This window comes from Sarcophilus harrisii, chromosome 6 (assembly GCF_902635505.1).
Source record: "Sarcophilus harrisii chromosome 6, mSarHar1.11, whole genome shotgun sequence".
NCBI lineage: Eukaryota > Metazoa > Chordata > Mammalia > Dasyuromorphia > Dasyuridae > Sarcophilus > Sarcophilus harrisii.
In genome coordinates, this window is record NC_045431.1 from 201,334,313 (window position 1) to 201,354,212 (window position 19,900).

General features: G+C 40.8%; 1 protein-coding gene across 2 annotated transcripts in view; it reads right to left on the reverse strand.

Moving 5' to 3' along the window:
- DENND2B (DENN domain containing 2B) overlaps positions 1-19,900 on the reverse strand; it is a 200,096-nt gene that overhangs the window by 145,075 nt on the left and 35,121 nt on the right. The window contains exon 1 of one of the 2 annotated variants that reach the window (XM_031941942.1): positions 16,240-16,359. The exons of the other annotated variant lie outside the window; for it this stretch is intronic. The gene's annotated coding sequence lies outside the window, so the exon portion shown is untranslated. Of the gene's footprint in view, positions 1-16,239; positions 16,360-19,900 lie in introns of those variants that run through there. 2 annotated transcript variants of the gene reach the window in all.

Consider the following 19,900-nt stretch of genomic DNA (forward strand, 5'->3'; position numbering starts at 1 on the left):
CTGACTGAGGTCAGGCAGAGAGCCACAGACTACAAAGAGCCTCCCTTCCTGGAGGAAAGAATGGAAGTTTGGGGTTTCCTGTATGGGGAGGGTGAGAAGCAGAAGAAAGGAACCAAACCAATGCTTTTGGGAAATAACTTGAAGGTAGTGCCGGGAAGCGAGTAGGGACACACACTGTCTACTTTGGACACAAGTCCTAAAAGGAATCAGCCATCGCAGTAGTATCTAAGTCAGCCAAGGAGAAATCCACGCTTGCTCAATTATAATTAGGCTGTAAGATGGGCTACCTCTGGGACTAGAAAATGCAAACAACCCAGTATGAAGAGAAAACTCAACCCTTAGCTGCCCCGCAAAGAAGGCCTGGCAGGACCCAATCTGTTACCCTCTCTAGGTACAACCCAATTTTTTTTTACAGGCTTCCCCAGAGAACAGGAAAAGCCCCACTCAGCAGGTGCCAAAATCTCCCACATTGCCAGGGTTATCACAGGGGCCTGGACCAGCTCCCTCTTCCACATCCATCACAGAAAAACAGTAAGGGATTAATTGTTTTAATTGTAGTCCTATTAGTTGCCTCTCAAAGACTCAGAGGAACTCAGAAGAGCTTAATAATCATAGAATATTAGAATAGGAAAGGCCACCTATCCAACCCCTATCTCCAGTCTTAGTCCAATCTCCTCGTCTCCAGCAGATTACTCACTCAAACATCCACCTCTCACCTTCTAATCTGCAACTTCTTCCTTCCACTGGATCCCCATCTACTGCCTCCAACAGGGCAGAGAGAGAGAGGGAGACACAAAGAGAGACAGACAGAGACAGACACAGAGACTTGGCCAGGGTCGCACAGCCGGTGATCTCTTAATGACTAAATTGACGGCCCTTTCTCAATCTTCATCCTTCTCAGTTCTTTTTTTAAATTTTCTCTTTATTTAAAAAAATAGAAAAAAAAAGAAACAGAAAAGGAAAATTAAACAAAAACAATACAAAACAGAACAGTGTCATGTACCCAGCAGATCATCAGGGAGGATTCAAAATATATTACGATAAATTTCCAGTTCAAGAAAAGATATATAACAGTAGAAGAAATTATATTCACGAGTATACATAGGTTGTTTTTTGTTCTCTGCTGTGTACTTTTCTTTTTTACTTTATTCTTTTTTCCCCTTTCATTCCCCCCATCCCTGCCAAGCAGGTTACAGTGAATACATTTAATACGGATATATATACACACACACATATACATTTACACCCATCCACAGACTCACATACATATATATTCACTACTGGTCTTTGTTAAAGTGTTCTTTCCAATTCCTGCTAACTATTCAACTTTAATTCTGCTCCTTAACTTGCCTTGTTATTACTTAATCTTTTCCCCACCCATGGATCCTCCCCTTCTCTTCTCTCCTCATTCTTTGCTTCCCTATCCACCCATCCCTTCCCTCTTATTTCTTTATAGATTTTGGAGAGTGCTGTACCCTTCATGGTACATATAAGGTATTGCCTATTTAATCCATTCCCAATGTGGGTAGGTTTTTAGATCTACGAGTCCCCCCACCCCCACCCCTCTCATGCTTCTGTGTCTATTCTTCCTCTGTACCTCATTTGTATAAATCTTTCTTCTGAGCTACCCAATTACTGATATCAATCTTAAACATATGGTATGTATTTCCATGTAAAAAACATAAACAATTTGTCCATGTTAAGTTCCTTGAAATTAATCTTGGTTATTGACTCTTATATGTTAAATTTTCTATTGAATTTGGATTTAGTTGAAAGTCCTGAAAATCTGCAAGTTCGTCGAATGCCCACTTTTTTCCATTCAGTATTATGGATAATTTTGTTGGATGTGATATTTTTGGCCACAGGCCTAGTTCTTACGATTGCCAGTAGATATGATTCCAGGACCTGCAATATTTTATTGTGGCTGCTGATGAGTCCTGTACAATTCTAATTATAGCTCCAGCATATTTGAATTGTTTTTTTTTTTTTCCTTTTTTTTTTTTTGCAAAATTTTCTCTTTGATCTGGGGTTTTCAAAATTTGGCAATAATATTCCTATGTATTTTCCACAAAGGATTTCCTTGAAGTGATGAGTGGTGGATTTTTTCTATTTCTACTTTCCCTTCCTGTTCTCCAGGACATTTTTTTTTTTTTGATTATTTCTTGAAATATTAGGTCAAAATTCTTTTTTTTTTTTTTTGGTCACAGTCTTCAAGTAGTCCAATTATTCTTATATTTTCTTTTCTTTTTTTAGTTTATTTTTAACACACATTTTTCTATGAATTATGTTGAGAGAGAAAAATCGGAACAAAAGGGAAAAAATGGGAGAGATTAAGAAAAAAAAAACAGAAAAAAGTGAACATAGCATGTGTTGATTTACATTCAGTCTCTCTAATTCTTTTTCTGGATACAGCTGACATTTTCTGTCCAAAGTCTACTGGGATTGCTTTGGATCACTAAACCACTGAGAAGAACCAATCCTTTTATATTGATCATCGCACATTTTTGTTGTTATCATATACAATGTATTCCTGGTTCTGCTTGTTCCGCTCAGCTTCGATTCATGTAAATCTTTCCATTTTTTAATAAAACAATAATATTCCATTACCTTCGTGTACTACAACTTGTTCAGCCATTCCCCAATCGATGGGCATCGAATCCTTTTCCAATTCTTTGCTACCACAAAAGCTGCTACAAATCTTTTTGCACATGTAGATCCTTTTCCCTCTTTTATGATTTCCTTGGGATACAGACCCAAAAATAGCACTGCTGGGTCAAAGGGTATGCACAATTTTATAGCCCTTTGGGCATAGTTCCAGATTGCTCTCCAGAATGGCTGGTTCAGTTCACAACTCCACCAACAATACATTAGTGAAGGAACTCACATTCTAATAGGAAGGTAGCCCATGTATACATACATCTAAGGATACAGAAATGTCCTTCCCTCCATCCCTGAAATGTAGCCAATCTTCCCCTTTGCCTCCCAGTATTCTTCAAGGCACTCCTTCACTTCAGGTGTCACCTTCTCCAAGAAGCCTTCCTTATTCAACTTTCTTCTTAAACTTTTGTTCTCAGTATCTTTACAGTTGTAAAACTTATCGAGGATTTGTCCAAAGAGTTTTTGCTTTTGTGGGTTATATTTATAGATATTTACCATATTAGAAATAAAAGCTAATTATTCATTTGTACATTTTCTGAAAAGGTTTCAGAGATTCTCTGGATTACATTTTGAAAGCCACTCTCTTATATCCCCTAGCTGTCAGTCCCTTCAATTTAACATGGATTACACTTATGAACTGTATCCGTAATATAAAATGTAAAGTGCTTGAGTATAGGGACTTTTAATTTTGATTTTGTCTGCAAAATCCTAAAACCTACCATGTACAAAGTGGGTGTCTAATAAATGGTTTTATTTCTTTTAAAATTGAATTGATCAACATTCCGTTAGCTCGTGCTCTGAAACTCTAGAAGCCACAGTAGCTTTAACATTGCCTCTCCTCACAGCCAGCCAGTCAATAAGCACTAATTAAGCATCAACTATGTACCAGGCACTATGCTAAGTTCTAAGTTCCCTGCTAAGAAAGGCAAAAGGGATTCTCTGCTCTCAACAGCCTATAGGAGACACAAGGCAAATAATTAGTAGACACAGGACAATGCACAGAGGGAAGGCATCAGCATTAAGGCAAGGCTTCTTCAGTGGGAGGGGAAAAGGTTATAGAGGGCTTTGAACCCCAAACAGAGGGTTTTATATTTGATCCTGGAGGAACCAAAGGGTCCAAGCGATGGATTAGCAAGATCCTCCCTCTGTGGGGCAACAATGTTTCCAATCCATAATGCAAAGGACAATGTTTCCAATCCATAATGCAAAGGAAAGGAGCAGCTCCATAAAAAGCTGGGTCTGGAGGACCTGAGATCAAATTGGACTTCAGGAACTTATTAGTTACATGACTCTAGACAAGTCACTTAACTAAATCTGGCTTTAAAAGTAATAATGCATGGGAAAACATCTTTAGGATCTTAGGAGGCAGGAAAGGAATCAAGCTTGATTATGACTCATCCACCACATTCTAAGTCTAGTCAGGGAAAAATTTGGCAGGAATAGACGTGCATCGTGTGCGCTCCCATGAGATATATCACCGCTTAGTAAATCATCTGTTCTTATTCAAACTATAGAGACTCTGCAGAGACTGCTTTAAGCAAAAAGCCAACAAGAACATCTCCAACAGCTCACAGAAGAGCCCCAGTGACCCAGAAAAGGGTGTTGTATAAGGTAAAGATGGGTATTTTCAGTATCAGTATTTTGTGAATTGTAAAATAAATAAACATTGTGTAGATAAGCTTCTTGGAACTGTAAATGTTTCCATTAACTGGGGGCTTCTCAGAGAAAGGGCAGCTCAGTCACAACATATAGGCTCCAAGGGGTAGGTGTATGCTAGCCACACAGAGAAATGCAATCACTCCTCCAGAAAGGAGAACCACCTTGGGCTGTCCTTCAAACTTTCCTCCTGTCTGGTGAGTATAATTTTAGAAAGTCCCTATTCTTTCCTCAATCCCCACATCAAAATATTGTAGTTTAGTCATTTTGGTTATGTCTGACTCTTTTGTGATCCCTTTTGGGATGTTCTTGGCAGAGAGAGGCTTGCCATTTCCTTCTCCAGTTCATTTTACAGATGGGGAAACTGAGTCAAACAGGTAAAATGACTGACACAGGTGACAGAGCTACTAAGTGTGTGAGACTGGTTTTGGACTCATGAAGATGAGTCCTTCTGATTCCAAGCCCAGTGCTCTATCCACTGTGCTACCTTGCTGCTTAATAATACTAAAGCTCTAGATACTTAATACCTTTAAACTATTGCACTATTAAAAGTGCACTTTTGGGACACTAAATGCTAGCTATTGTTGCTGTTGCTGGGGTTTTTTTTTTAATTTCAGAAGTCTGAATTACCACCTAGGCAATCTGTGGTCCACCAGCAATGGCAATGTACAATGCACATGCTGAAGGGCCTAGGTTACAAATCACAGCGGGGGTAGACACTATTTCTGCTTAAAAAGAGGTGAAAAAATAGCTCATTAAAACCCACAGGCCAGCATCAGTATCTCACTTTTTGCTTTTCAGTATCTGTTACTTCTCAGCAAAGTCCCAATTCCTTATTCAAAGATAGATCATTCCTGGAAGTCATCAGAGCAACCATCTTCAGCCTGGAAATGTCTACGGAGCTTAATGGGTTTGGGGAAATGACAGAGAAGCTATCAGGATTGGGGCCCAACATACCAGAAGATTCCACCCTCCTGTGAAAAATACTGCCCTGGAAAAGCCACTGATGACCCTCAACTTTCCTTTTTTGTTCTTTCTCACTCCTTCTTGATATGAGAGAAGGTAATTGATTAGAGAAGATAAGAAGAAATGAAGAAAAAAAAAATCAAGGGACTGGTCAAAAGTTATCAGAGTTCCCTAAAAACAGGGCCTCAAAATACTCATCCTATGTGCCAACCTCAACCTAAAGAAATCCTTGGAAGGGAGGACAGAAACATTTTTTTCTTAAAGCTTTTTATTTACAAAACATATGCAAGGATAATTTTTCACTACTGACCCTTGCAAAACCTTGTATTCCAATTTTCCCCATTCTCCCCCCACCCCCTCTCTTAGATGGCAAGTAATCCAATATATGTTAAATCATGTCTAGAACTACCTGCCATTTAGGGGAAGGGGTGGGGACAAGGAGGGGAAAAGTTGGAACAGAAGTTTTTGCAAGGATCAGTGGTGAAAAATTACTCATGCATATGTTTTGTAAATAAAAAGCTATAATAAAAAAAGAAAATATGTTAAATCCAATATACGTGTACATATTTATCTTGGAGGCAGCAACATATTAAGAAAAAAGAATTCCTTCTCTAGGCTCTTTAATATTTTCCTGTTCACAGAAAATACAAGTCTCATACACACTTATGCATATGTAACATGCATTTAACACAGAGCATTGTGTGGATACTTATAACCAAATGACCACATGTGACTCGGCACTTGGGTCCTTGGAAAATGGCAAACTTTTTGTCCACTTTCACTAATCCCAAAAAGGACCTTCTTTGTCACGATGCAGAAAATCCTCCCCCATTCATCATCCTCCCATCAAAGGAGGGGTCCTGAATCAATTAAAAGGAGAGAACTATCAGGGCTTGCCCCCTTTTTAACCCTCCAGGAGGCATCATACAACTCTAAGACCTCTGTGAGAGCTGGGGGATGGGGCTGATCCTTCCCCACTCCGGGATCACAAAAGGTTGAATAGGGGGAGTCCACCAGGTAAGCTTGTACCTAGACCATGGCTACCTTTTCTGATTTATGTTTTCTTTCCTGAGTAAACGACAGAGCATCAATCTTGAGACATGTGTACAGACATGCAGATGACACCATAGTTTCAAGAAACTCAGATTTCCATCAAGTCCAGCTGACAAGTGCCAAGGAGACTGGGAAGAGGTTGAATGGGAAATATTTTGACAGTGAAGAAGCAAAGTGAAATGTAGCCATCCCAAATTGAAAGTCACACAAATGGTTTTATTTCCAAAGGAGGCCGAAATAGCAGTCTCCCAAGAGAAGATAACAGAAGTTATAAACTATCATGTTTACTGATCGATTAGCTTTCATGGAATCAAACCTTATCTCTATTCAGATGACTCCCAAATCTTTATATCCAGCCTTAGTTTCTCTCCTCAACTACAGACTTTCATCACCAATTGCCCAAGGGACACTCCTACTTGGATGTCCCAAGTAACAGTACACCTCAAATTCTATGTCGGAAACAGAATTCACAGCTTTTCCTTAAATGTATACTTCTTTCAAAATCTCCCTGTTCCTTTTGTCACCTTTCTCTCAGTCATGCAGTTTCATAATCTAGGAGGCATTTTTCATTCTTGACTTTCCTTCAACCCTACTCCCATTCCCAATCATCAATCACAAATTTTGACTATTCCATCTTCATTAGAATTTATGACATCATATAGTTAACCTAAGTCAGATTACTTGCCATTGAGAAGGGGAGAGGTAAGGGAAAGAGGGAGAAAAATTTAGAACACAAAGTCTTACAAAAATGAATGTTGAAAACTATCTTTACACATATTTAGAAAAACAAAATGCTATTGAAAAAATTTTTTAAAAAGAACTTATTGCATCCATCTCCTTCCCTCCACTGATCCACATCAACACCAAAGTAGATTAATAGTCTACTAATCTGTCTCCCTCCCCCTTCCCAATCTATCACCCACACAGATGCCAAAATAATTTGTCTAATAATTACCTAATTTCACAGATCACTCTCCTGCTCAGAGATCTTCGGTGGGTCCTTACTGCCCCAAAGATAATAAACAAACTCCCCAGCTTGTCATCAAAGGCCCTTCGTAGTACAACTCCATTCTATTTTTCCTCACAGCTCATATTACTTCCTTTCAAAGGAACTCTCTATGTTCCAGCCAAACTAGATGACTAACCGTTCCGCAAACTCAGTGTTCCTCCAGCACACGTACAAGCTGTCACCTGTGCCTCAATTACACCTCTCAAAGTTCTCCAATTGCTCCAAAAGTCACTTTCAGAGCCATCCCTTCCATGAAGCTTTTCCTGATTCCCATTCCTGCCACTGTGGATGCTCACTCCCTCAAAGTAACTTGAATTTGTCCAGTTTATACACGTTGTATTCCCCCTTCCTCTAGTAGAATGTAATCTACTTGAGAAGAGTCTAGTTAGATACTAACACAGTATCTAAACTCCAACTGTACTCAGATCAGAGAAATTAGCATTTAATCATTCTCTTCTTCCTACATGTTAGTGTGTCTCTCCCTAACTAGATTATAAACTTGGAAGGGAGGAACTGGGTATATATCTCTGGTATCTCCCACAAGACCTAGCATAGCACCTCGCACACAGGCACTCAATCAACTTTTGGGAGCCACCATTGGCTTTTGGTTGTCCCTCGGTCTTTCACCCAGCAGAGGACCAGTCCCTCCTTCAGGGTCCCCTCTCCTCCCTACTTGCTTCCTGCAGCTGCCTTCAGGAGCATCCAGACAGGGAAAGTTATATTTAGCTTCATTCCTAACTGTCCTGATCAGCCTGTCTGATAGAAGTGTCTGTTGTGCAGGGCAGATTGGTGATGGGGAGATAAAGGGGAAGGGGAAGATTTGAGAGGTTTATACTCCAAACTATATAATATATTCCACCTTCCAAAGGGCCTGCATTTGAGATTAGGGGAAGGATCAAAGAAGGAGCCCCCCCACCACGTGCTCTCAACACATTCCCCACCCACCCCAAAGAGGGGACAACTTTGGGAATCAGCTCCGTATGGCGGGCTCTGCCAGACCAGCAACATCAAATGAGTGATTTGTTTTGCTCCCTCTGATCCCACGCAGCAGCTAATATTTGGAGAGCAGAAGGTAGAGCTCCCAGATCCAAGAAAAGCATCTGCTCTATTTTCTAAAACTAGATAAAAAACTAGAGTGGGGAGCTTCCAACCTGTTCCTCCAAGGACTCTATCATCATGGAACCCAAGACTTTCAGGCAACAGGGACACAGCTACAAGTATGGAATCTCCTTCTCTCTCAGGTAGGAAGGAGAGGATATGGACCTTAAAATACAGAGTACACTGATAACAAGTCCAAACCTAGAGGAAACTTCCACTTCTTTTCTGGGGTCTGGGCTAGGAGTCATGTTTAATTAAAGATTGAGGAGTCTACACAGTCATTGAGTACATGGGGACCAAGTGACTGTGAATTCAATATTTGCAAATGTAGAGACAGGCAGGATGCCATCTGTGACCAGTCATATACATATAAATACTATACAGTCCCTTTCCCCTCTAATTTTTCCCTGACTCCTTCTATCTCTTCCTCTTTTCTCCTTTTTCTTTCTTTCTCTTGTTGCTTTCTTCCATTCTTTCCTTGTTTTTCTTTCCCATCGGGCTTTTCATTTTGCAGGAATTATTTGATATCTTGTTTAAGAGATTGAATTGCATATTAGATACTGGTCACTGGCTATCATATGACCTTTGGCCTCAGACCACTCAGGAGTTCTCGTCTCTGTTTACATTCCTTTCCTCCAAACCCCTCCTTGAATGCCCCTGTCCCCATTTTCATTGTCTTTTCCTTGCTCAGCAGTCCCTGCCATGCAATATAATTTTGACCCAGTCAGGACAAGCAAACCTTTTTCCTCCTGAAGTTTCCAAGATTCTGATCTAATGTCCCCAGATTCTTCCTCCTTTCTCCGACATCTTCTCAAGTTTTGTCTCAAGGCCTTAGAATTCAGTAATTCATTGGTACAGCCTCCCCAAGGGAAAGGTGAAAAAGGCAGAGAACACCTGCCGAAGGGGCCACCAGGATTCACTCACCTGTTCAGCAGGTGTCAGATGCAGAAACCCCCAAAGAGTAACCTGCCTTCCAAGATGCCTTACACACTCACATACACACTTATCCCCCCATCCGCTGGGCAAATTCCTTTACCCCTCAGTTACCTCATCTGTAAAAGGGGGATGCTAACAGCCCTGACTTCACAAAGTTGTCGTGAAGATTAAATAAGACTCTTCACAAACCTTCAGATGCTAAATAAAAGGCCACAGGTAGAAGGAGACGGTAAATATAGAGGTACAGCCAGAAGGCTGCACATGAGAAGCTTCTGTGGTTTTATGTGAAACGTAGACATGAGAGTCACCCTTCTTCCTCATTCTTATTACTTCATAGAACTGGAAGGGACCTGGAAGGCTAATGCCCCCATTTCAGAGATATGTAAGCTAAAGCCCAGCAAGATCAAGTGAGGGAAGCAAGGAGCAAGACAATGGGCATTCGAACCCAGGGTACCCAATTCCAAATCCAGAATTCTTTCCACTGTCCCATGCTCTAAGGAGTCGGAGGGAAACAAAACTCCCCAAATCTGTAGTTTATCAGTGTTGTTTAGAGGATTTTTTCTCCTTTTTTTTTTTCATAAAATTGTCATATATGAAAGGGATCTAGTGAAGGGAGAGGGGTATTAGAAGAAATTAATCAATGTAACCATGAATTATATCAATCAAAATTTTAAAAGAATGTAATTTTTTAAAAAGGAATTAAGGGAAATCCAAGGAATCACAGGGGGTGAGGGGTTTCTTGGTAGCAGCATCTGTCACTTGCTTTCTGGGAAGGCTTCATTTTTCCCACCTGAAGGAGAAAAACAGAAAAGTGCCCAACATCTGGCAGGAAACCAGAACTGGTCAGCAGACATGCTCCACGCCCCTCTCTCTCCCCGCCAGAGTCCCTGTCTTAGCCCAGCTGGGCTCCCTCCCCACCAACATCCCACAGGGTTATGGGGAGGAGGGTCTTGCTCTCGTCAAAAATGCAGCATTTTCTGGCACTGGCGGAACCAGGTGGGCTGTCTGCAGGCCCAGACCTCCCCTCAAAGCAGAGAGAGGCCCAGCATCTGGCTGAGCCGGCCACGGCTTCCTTCATTCAGCTGCATGAAACATGACCACGGTGGGCCAACCCGTTCTGTCACTGCTCTGGGACTGAGCAACGGGGTGGGAGGCAGAGGCTGGGCAAGCTTTTGCATGAAGCTGAGGCCTTCCTGTTTTATAAAGCACTGACTTAGAGAACCTTAAAGCCATAAAAAATGAAAAAATTTTTAACAAGGGTTAAATTTTTTAAAACCACTTTTTTCATATAAAAAGCAAAATCTTTATATATATATATGTCTAATATATATACAAATACATATAATGTATACATAAATATACATACGGTATATATAAATATATATAATATATATATACATACTTACATATATATACACACACACATATATATGTATTCCACAAAATGTAAGCACTCTCTCCCTCCCCCAGTCCTTTTCCTTGTTCCATCACCCCTTCCCCCAATCTTGAAAGTCCTCATCTGTTATTAGCATTAATGTAAAACACAACACACACACACACACACACACACACACACACACACACCCAGAGTCCATTCCTAAAAATCTTTGTTCCGCCTGCCAAGTTTGCAAGACCCCCTCCAACCTTAGGATCCCAAGGGAGAGTCAGAGGCCCTTGTTTATTCACCAGAGTCAGACTAAGCATTCCCCACCAGCGAGGGCCTTGGCTGCCCAAGGGGGCGAGGCTCTACTTGAGACACCCCCCACCCCACGAAAGGAACAAAGGATCTGAGCACCCAAGATCTCCCTCCCCCCACCATGCCAGAAAGAGATGGCTCATCTCATCCCCCAGAAGCATGCATGGCTCTCTCATCTGCTCGTGTCCCCCCAGATCCTTCACCCCAACTGTCCAGTCAATATCTGGCCGGCGAGCAAGTTAAACTGGGTGAGCGGCGCTAATGAGTCTCCGGTCAAAGGTTCACTTCAGTCAGTCCCACGCCATGTACTATGATCCAAAACCAGAAAAATAACTGACTGCTGCTGGTCCCTGACCAAAGATCAGTTTCAAATTATAAAAGCTCAAATCTCAGTGGATCAGTTGAGTCAACTCAACAAAGAAAAATACAAGGGAATCATCACTGTGAAATGCTATCATCTCTGCAGAGGAATATGGCTGATTTCACGGTCACTCCTCGCACTGGACATTCCAGGATAAATGACCAAGACAGATGCCCATCCACAAGTACAGGAATTCTATGATGTCAGGAAATAACCCCCAGGCAAGGACATGGGATATTCTCAATTGCTTACACAGCCAGGGAGCACCCAGGATGTCACTGTATCCCAGGTGAAATAGAAATAATCCTGAGATGTCAAAATTGTTTACCCCACAAGCTCCAACAGGTCATCCTGTGCCTCTCGTCCAAGAGTAAGTCTTAATAAGTAGCAAAGAGACGCTTCATAAAAAAAGGGCAGGGGATCGAGTCATTACTTTTTTTGTTTGTTTCTCTCGGTTCTTGGAGAGCAGCCACTAAGACAAGGAGGTAGAGCTGTGGTCTGAGACGGTGGAAGGATTCCTCAAGGTTTCATTCCACAAGGGGATGCTGCAAGGAGCTCATCCAGAGAGCTGGAAACATCTTCAATTTACATAAATCAGCAGCAGATGTAGCCTACAGGAAGTACGCATGGCTTCAGACTAGAAGCTTTCCATTTAAGTCCTTACACAGTATCGTAACAAGAATTTATTATTTCCTATTCAGAAAGGGGGGGAGGTAATTCAATTAACTCCGTTAAACCACATGGACAAAGAATGTGTCTTGATCCCAATTAAAGAAAGATCTTTAGAAATAAATGAATGTACAAATACATACATAAATAAACCAACCTTTTTCGTGCTTTAAATGAACTGTGCCCAAATAAACTGTCCCTCTTAAGTAGTCTCTACTGATGGTACAGGAAGAGGGAGAAATGAGCAAAAATTTGACCAAAGCCAGACCCAGAAAATGGCTCCCTTTATCCCAGGCCTATAGAATTAGGTCAAGGGAGAAAGACCCAGAACCTTTCCCCTCCTTCACACAGGCTAAGCTCCAGGCTTCCTCAAACAGTACTGTTGTTCTCCATTGGCAGCTGTTGAGTGAATCACTCCCATGACATCCCTACTGGGTAGGTGACAAGGGCAAAACAGACAGTGTCCAACATTGAAATAGGCTAGATTCCAAAAATTCGCCTGCAAATTGGCCATTTGGAACTCAGAATACATTTTCCCACAGGAAAAAAAATTCTAAAGAGTGGCTAGGTTTCCAGACTATCCTATAAATGTCTCCTTACTCCGCCATAAAACTAAAATTTTGTAGATCTGCAATAAAAAGAAAGGGTCTTCCAAAGTTTCTGTACCCAAAAAACTCATCAGCTTGCAACCAACTTGGAAATACGCCCATCTTAATTTAGCTAAACTGGTTCCTAAATGGCAGACAGGGGATCCGGCACTGGATCCAAGCAGGTTTTATTAAAGGAAGATGAGGAGGTAAATAGAGACTCTGAAGGGGAATTCTGAGTTCTTTCAAGGTCTCTAAATGACGCTGACCCATTTTTAATTTCATACCAATACTTAGGGCTTTATATTCTAATATTACTCTTACTCTTATGTTTACCAGCTATGATTAATGTTTTTAGCTCACAAATGAAGCCATGAGTGAAGGAGAAAGGGGAAGATTTTCCTGAGATAAGGGGGAAGTGGTAGGATAAAGAAAAGAATGAAAGGTGGATCAAAAAAGATGTGTGTGCTTATAGAAGAAAGATAACCTGATTTTAAAAATTACTTTAAAAATTAATTTTATAAATTTCTTATTATTATATTATTTGCATAATATGTTATATAATATATATTATAGATATAATATATTATATAGTATAATATATTATTATAATTAATTTAATTTTTTTTGAGGTTTGAGTTGTGAAAAGCCTTAAGACCAAGGGAAGGGTTCGCATTATGTGGAGAGAGAGAGAAAGAAAGATGATAGAAAAGAGGTATGAAATCATGCATACTCTTCTACAAAATGCCAAGTGATATGAACCATCCAGGACAACTTGTTTGGGGGAGAAATATAAAGCAGGGAGCCATGAAGGGTGAGTAGGTTGAGTCAAACTACTTTTGTGCTCAGGAGGTGTTGTGGTATCCTAATGGTAGTTCTAACCTATGTCCTGTGCTAGGAAAATCAATACCTAGGATCAGGAGGAAGAAGATGAGAAAGAGAAGAAAAATAGATGGAGGAGGAAAAGAAGGAGGAGAAGAAGGAAAGAGGAGGAAAAGGAGGAGGAGGAGGAGGAGAAGGAAGAGGAGAGAGAGAAGGAGGGGAAGAAGGAGAAGAAAAAAGAGGAAGGAGGAGAAATGGAAGGAGGAGAAATAGAAGGAGAAGGAAGGGAAGAAGGAAGAGAAGGAAAAGGAGAAAGAGAAGGAAAAGGAGGAGGAGGAGAAGGACAAGGACAAGGAGGAAGAGGAGGAAGAGAAGAAAGAGGAAGAAGATGCTAGGCATCTTACAAACATTATTTTATTTGACCCTCACAATTCTTGATTCTCCCTATTTTGCAGTTGAATAAACTGAGGCAAACATTAAATGACTTGCCCAGTCACACAGCTAGTTAATTGTCTGAGGCTGAATTTGCACTCAGGGCTTCCAGACTAGAATCAACACTCTATTCACTGCACCTTCCAGCTGCCATATCATTCTCATGATTTATACTCACTTTGTAATTCATTAAAAAACTGAGGTCTTTCCCCAGGTGCATTGCTATCTAACCACTCTGCTTCTATCTTACATTTCTAAATCTGTGTTTATGTATGTATCTATATATTTATGATTTTTTGGAAACCCAAGTGTAAGACTTCCTATTTATCTTCATTAAATTTCATCTTATTCGAGGCGGCTCAATCTATTAGCCTAGCAGGATCTCTTGAAATGACTCAGCCATTTCCAGTTTTGTGCCTTTGGTTCTCATGATAAGCTTATCATCTATGCCTTTATTTAAGCCTCAATTAAAACGTTTTCATGCAGCGTCAAGGTCAGGCTTCTAGGACACCTGAAAAGAAACCATTCAGCTCCTTCTGAATCCACCTGAATGTACTTTTTGGCCTCTCTCCATCTTGTCCAGAAAAATAGCATGAGAACTTCTCGACTTCTTTGCTAAATTAGACTATATGCATAGAATTCCTCTGATCTACCCATCTTGTAAAACTCTCAAAAATAAATGTTTTGCCTAATATGGAAATGTTTTACATGACTGCACATGTATAAACTATATCTGATTGCTTACCATCTCAGGGAGGGGGAGGGAAGGGAAGGAAGAAGAAAGAGAATTTGAAACTCAAAACTTTAACAAGTTTTAAAAACTGTTTTAACATGTAATTGGGGGGATATATATACATATATTAAAATTTTAATTAGTCAGGCGTAACTTGTTTTTGAAGTTATTTTGCTCACTCTTTGTAATCAACACTTACTAGATGGTCACTAATTATTATTTTAATAATGCATTCTAGAACTTTGCCAGGAATCAAAGTCAAGCTCACTTGTCTACAGTTTACAAACTCCATATTACCTTCTATTTTGAAAACCAGGACATTTGTCCTTCTAGGACAAAGCAAGGTAGCACAGTGGATAGAGCCCTGGGCCTGGAGTCAAGAAAACTCATCTTCCTGAGTTCAAATATGGCCTCAGACACATGGCTAGCTAAGTGACTCTGGGCAAGTCACTTAACCCTGATTACCTCAGTTTACTCATCTATAAAATGAGCTGGAGAAGGAAATGGCAAAACACTCCAGTGTCTTTGCAAGAAAACCCCAAGTGGGATAAACAAAGAGTCACACACAACTGAAAAATGACCAGACACAACATAACATATGACAAACCTATGATACATTTTCTGTTTTCCACAATTTTTCAAAGCTCTCTGACTCTGGTTTAACAACCATACTTTTTAGTATTTTTAGTACTCTTTGTCCAGGTTTGGTGACTTAAATTCAAAGACAATTAGCGGCTCTCTTAAATAACCTTCGTACTTACTTTCTACTGTCCTATTCTGCTTGATGGATAAAATAAAGGCAAAAAGAAAAAGTAAGTAGCTCTGTCAATAATGGAGGAAACTCCATTATTATTATTCTATCTACCCCAAAAAGCCATCTTATCCTATTTTGATCATCCTCTCCCCTGAATAGGAACTAAAATAGAAAAAAAAATTCTCTTTTTATTTGGCTCTGGTTCCTGTTTTTCCTTAGGTGGGTATATCTCACTGATACACAATGATACTCCAATATCCCTTTTTGTCTCTTTTATTCTTTTGAACAGGGTAACCCCTTCCAGGGCCATATTTCAATAATGGACCCGTCTTGACCAAGTTTCAATGGTACCTAGGAAGTCCTTTTTCCCTCCTTGCATTAGAATGTCCCATTCACTTTATCTGTTATCAATAGTCTGTCTATTTGCATGCTATTATGAAGCCATGGGTTTTACCGCTGGCTACATGCTTAGATTTTGTCTCCTATGAATTACTGAGTGCTCTTACTGCCATTCTTCCTCTAGTTTATAGCTACTCTCGATGGTATTTATATATTAGCAGTTTTCTCTTTCCCCCTTTTTTTTCTCATTATAAGGCCCTTTGATTAGACTTGTATAACCTCGAGATAATATATTTTTGCTAGTTCTTACTAAGTGGACTCCATCCCTGGCAAAGGGGCCATCATACCTATATTCTAAATCATAGCCCCCAAATCCAAACCTCATTATCAGACATCTGTTCATTTCCCAAATCTCCTTCTCTCTCCCACAGACCTGGCTTTTTATCAGTAACAATGATTAAAAACAGCACCTGTGACTCCAAGGTTTTTACTTTCTAGCCAAGTCTTCTTTTGTTGCTGTTCAGTCACGTCCCACTGTTGGTGAGTCCATTTGGGAGTTTTCTTGGCAGAGACACTGAAATATTTTGCCATCTCATTCTCCAGCTCATTTTGCAAAGACACCCAGGGTTAAGAGACTTGTTCAGGGTCACACAACTAGGAAGTGTCAGAGAAAATATAATAATAACAATGGTCAGTGCCAGACACTATGCTAAGCATTTTATAATTACTATCTCATTCGGTTCTCCCAACAATGTTATGAGATAGGTACTATTATTATTCCCATTTTACAGATGGGGAAACTGAGGAACATAAATTAAGTGACTTGCCCAGGATCACACAACTAGTAATATCTGAGGCTGAATTTGAACTCAGGTTTTCCCAATTCCCTTCCAGGTGCTTTAGCTCCCCATCTCATCTAGCTGTCAAAAACAAAACAAAAGGGAGTTGAAAAGCGAGCAGATTAAGGGATGGTGATCACTTTTGAGGGTCGGGAAGTGGAGTGGGAAGCAACTAGTTGTAGAAATAACAGTTATTAAGGAGAGAGGTCTCCCGGTGCCTTGGGCAGGACATGGTAGAGAACCTTCCAATATGTCACAGACACAGAAATACTGTTTCTGTGACTCCTATGGGCACAAGTGGTTCTATCAGAAGGAATTATAAGGCGAGGCTAGGGATTAAGAAGGCATGTGGGTGGTATGGTGGCCAGAGCATTGGGCTTGGAATCAGGGAGACTTGTGTTCATGAGTTAAATCCTATCTCTGATACTCACTAGTGACCCCAAGCAAGGCACTTAACTCTGTCTGCCTCAGTTTCCTCATTTATAAAATGAGCTGGAGAATGAAATGGCCAACTACTCTGTAAGAAAATCCCCTAAACGGGTAGCAAAGAGTTGGACATGACTGAAAAATCACCAAACAATAAGAACAAATGTTCGTTATCTGGTCCCCACTGTGAGGAATAAGAAAATTCTTCTGCTGGACTCATTCTCCCCGAATAAAATCTGTCCTGGAAGTAACAGAATCTACAGCTCCTAACTAACCAAGAGCACAAGAAACGGCGCAAAAGCCAACCGAGACCAGAGCTTCCAAGAGCTCCCATCCCAACGACGGCCTCTGACAGTCCACTCTTAATTATTACAAACCCTCCACAACTCCTCCACTCTTCCTCCCTACAAAAACACTATTAAAAAAGGCAGGCGGACATTGATGAAGGTCTAACCAAATTCAGGTCTTAGCCAGGGAAGGACATTAGAGAGGGGGAATTGCTTTTAACAAACTTAGACCTGGGTAGAGCAGGTGGGAATACTTCTCTCACCTCCCCAGCCAAGGGCACAACCCAAAGCTCCCTGAATCGGGCTCCTCTATTAATTCTCACCTTTGTTTCATGGGAAACAGGATTAAGGGACCCAGAAGGACAGGATGGGTTTAGGAAGGCACGGAGAAGAAATTCATAGATGGGGAGAGATGGAAAGGTGCGATCTGCATCCCTGGAAGGAAGGCCTACATCATGCAAACCGCTCTCCAGCTCGGGGCCCAGGCCATTCTGAAGGCCCGACTTCTGCACAGCACCAGACACAACAGGAACATTCAGCTAACACATGCATTAGTCCCAGCCAGCCAGAATGAAGGGCTCTGGTAGCTAGCAACCTCCAGATCCCAATCTTCATGCAACAGGGAAATCAAGGCCAGGTGAGGATCTGGGCTGGATTTCAACTCTCGCTGGTTTTATGGGGGAGAGGAAGGATGCTGGAACTGAACTCCTACATGCAAGCCAAGCCTCCCCCGTCCCCAGGGTGACAGAAAGCAGGTGCGGACGCAGTAATCTCACTGAAATAAATGTCAGTTTTCCTACAAAAAGGCCAGACTCGGTTTGCCCCACAGACGGATGACTCACAACTTGCCCTTATTTGTGTGGTGATTCTGCCTTGGTCTACTCAGTCTCATTGGATCCATACAACCAACAGCCCAGATCTGTATTAGAACATCCAACGTGGAAGAAAAAAACCTAAATAGAGAAGTTCCAAGATCCCATGGGAAGGCAACAGAACCTTTTGCCCAGAGTTCTTTTCTATTAAACCGTACTGCCCTCCCTAATGCAGGGAGCATCTTTCTACGCTGGAACAATGAGACATCAAGGAATCAGAATAGTTTATCTGCATATGTTTCTAAGCAAAACAACACAGCCTGAAATGTTTGGCAGAGACAAGCTAAATATTTCCTCTGTGACCCGCGCCAGAGGGGAAGACTGTGGGAGTGGGGGAGGCAGAGTACAGAGGGAAACTGAGGAGAGCCATGTGAAGGCCAGCAGATGGGTGAGAAGAGGAGAAGAATGCAATTTTAATCAACAAAATAGATATTTCCAGACTGGGGGAAGGGCAGGACAGAGCTGTGAGGGTCAGAGAAAAGGGAAAGTTTCTGAGATAAGAAAGGAAGTAGAATTTAAAAACTCTGAGCTGAGTATGGGGGCGGTGACTATTTCATGGGCATTTTTTAAGACAAAAACAGCATGATGAAATAACTAAAATCTTTCCCTGAGTATCAAGAATTAAACTGAAGTATGGCTTAGAAAGCAATCCTAATGATAAGTGTTAAATAAAGGCCAACTGAGTAAGGGCAATTCAGAGGGAAGCATAAAGAATAAAAGTTAACTTATTTAATAAAAGGGGGAGCAGTTAGTATAGTAGATAGACACCAGTCCTGAAATGAGAAGGAATTGAGTTCAAATCTGGTCTTATACACTCAACACGTCCTGGCTGTGTGACCCTGAGCAAGTCACTTAACCCCCAATTGCCTTAGCAAAAAGAAAAAGAAAATAAATAAATAATTATGGGCAGAAATAGAAAGGTAAGGAGACAATTGCATGGGGAAGCTCCATAAGGAACAAGCCCAAGGAAGGAAGCCTATGAGAGCTTGACATCAATAAAATCAAAAGCTTAACAAAAGAATGGTCAGTGAAATAAAGGGTTGGAAAGAAACAGGAGGTAGTTTAAGTAGTGGCTACCATAATGTTGGGTCCAAGGAGTTTAAAAACTTTTTTAAAAATCTGAATTTCCCAAAATAGATTGGAAACAGGGTTATAGGAAGCCGAGAGCCAAAACTCTACCTTTCTATGGCAAGGATTAATCTAAGAGCAAGATTACACTCTGGAAGGCAGGTAGAGTCTATTCTTTCACTATTAAGAGGATCAATGAGAATGGGGGCTTCCCAGAGAGAATTGGGTGGTAGGGCCAGTCAAGGTCAATTTTACAACATCAATTTTTCTTTACAATTTTTTTATTAAAGCTTTTTATTTTCAAAACATACACATGGATAATTTTTCAATATTAACCCTTGTAAAACCTTGTGTTCCAATTTCCCCCCCTTCCCTACACCCTTTTTTAAAAAATTGATAATAGCTTTTTATTTTCAAAATATATGCAAAGATAGTTTTCAACATTCCAACTTCAACATTTCTCACTCTGTTAGGTGAGGGTGATAACTGGTAGATGGGGATATTCCTGAGAAGAGGTCCTAGCATCTACGACTGGAGCTCAGCAAAAGAACTTTGAAGAGAAAGCATCACTCAGTCAGAAATTTAAGCCGCCTTCGGCAGTCCCTTCTCCCTCACCACTCCGTAACAGCCAACAGGATT